Here is a 1,612-nt window from a genome sequence, read left to right as displayed (position 1 = left end):
ATGAAGCTGTAACGTTACTGCAAGAATGCTGACCCCGTGACTGCGGGTGGGAAGAGGACAGCAGCAGGGTGAGGGTTGCTCACATGGCTCTACCATCCTGTCTGGTCTCTATGCCGCCACGCATCACCAGGAGCACAGGTGAGTGCTCCTGGCGGAGACTGTCTGTCCTGTACTGTGGCTCATGTTGTAACAGGACTCCTAAAGACGTCGGGCGAAGACACATGCTGTTCCTCACGGTTCTTTAAAAAGGTTGCTTGTGAAATGCTCACTCACTCGTCATGATCTTTCAGGTCACGGTCTCGAAAGAAGGCATTTTAACGATACACCCGCATCATCTTCTTCTTCACCACCACCACTGAAGTCTCCACATCACAAGCCTCCATTTTCCCGCCACTGACAGCCAGGCTAACGGCATCCATTTCATGGGCAATTATTGCATATGATACCAGTGAGGAGCAACGTAATGACAAGAAATCAGACGGATTAGCTGTCCGTGCAGACTTGTCACATTTGATAGTGTGGAGAATTTTATCTCCCTGTTGAATGGTGACGGCAGCGTAGAGCCTGAAGTGGGAGGCACCACATTCCCTATGTCCCAACTTACCCTTTACATCTCCAGGATTCCGAGGGCACATCATCATGTGGAAGGGATTTGCTTTCACAGGAAAAAGAAATCTCACGACAGTTTGGTTTTTATATTGCTTTTGGGAACAATGAACTGTACTAGGTAAGTAGGAAAATTCTGTCAGGAAACAAATATACCAAGCGTCGACTGCGCATTCCTTCTCGGAGTCTCCACAGACGGCACACTTGAAGGGAAATAAGATCCTGATGCTTTTCTGCTCCAGGAGACAGAGGAGGAGGTGGGATAGAGTTGGCTTTTGTCTCATTAGCAGACAGTGGCCTCTTCTTTGTCTGGGGAAGCTGCTCTTGTGACGATAATCATGGCGTTTTTGTCACTGTAGAGAAGGCAGTTCAGGGTGTTTCATGTAGGTTGTCTTCCCGGCAGGGAAGTTCTGAAGTGGTCTACCCCGCGTGTAGACAAGCGGCGTCGGTAGTGTCGCCAGGATGGTGAAGCCCAAGTACAAAGGACAGAGCACCGTCAATCGGTCGTCAGCCAGCACCAACCCGGATCGAGTACAGGGAGCTGGAGCCAAAACATGAGGGACCGGGCCACAATTCGGCACCTGAATATGTACAGGCAAAAGGAGCGCAGGAATAATCGTGGTAAAGTGATTAAGCCACTGCTGTATCAGTCAACTGTGGCTTCTGGCACAGTGGCACGAGTGGAGCCAAATATTAAATGGTTTGGAAACACTCGTGTGATCAAGCAGGCATCATTACAAAAATTTCAAGAAGAAATGGATAAAGTTATGAAGGATCCATACAAAGTTGTCACGAAACAAAGCAAGTTACCGATGTCTCTTCTGCGTGATCGAATCCAGCCTCATAATGCAAAGGTTCACATTCTTGATACTGAAAGTTTTGAAAGTACATTTGGTCCAAAGTCACAGAGAAAGCGGCCAAACTTGTTTGCAAGTGATATGCAGTCCCTTCTAGAAAATGCTGAAATGTCCACTGAGAGCTATGACCAGGGCAAGGACCGTGATTT

General features: G+C 48.0%; 1 pseudogene; it reads left to right on the top strand.

Annotated features, from left to right (window-relative positions):
- Window positions 1–1,050: 1,050 nt before the first annotated feature.
- The window catches only part of LOC101987801, a 2,155-nt pseudogene continuing 1,593 nt past the window's right edge, over window positions 1,051–1,612 (top strand).

Source organism: Microtus ochrogaster, linkage group LG5 (assembly GCF_000317375.1).
Source record: "Microtus ochrogaster isolate Prairie Vole_2 linkage group LG5, MicOch1.0, whole genome shotgun sequence".
Taxonomy (NCBI): domain Eukaryota; kingdom Metazoa; phylum Chordata; class Mammalia; order Rodentia; family Cricetidae; genus Microtus; species Microtus ochrogaster.
This window is presented reverse-complemented; position numbering and strand designations above follow the sequence as displayed.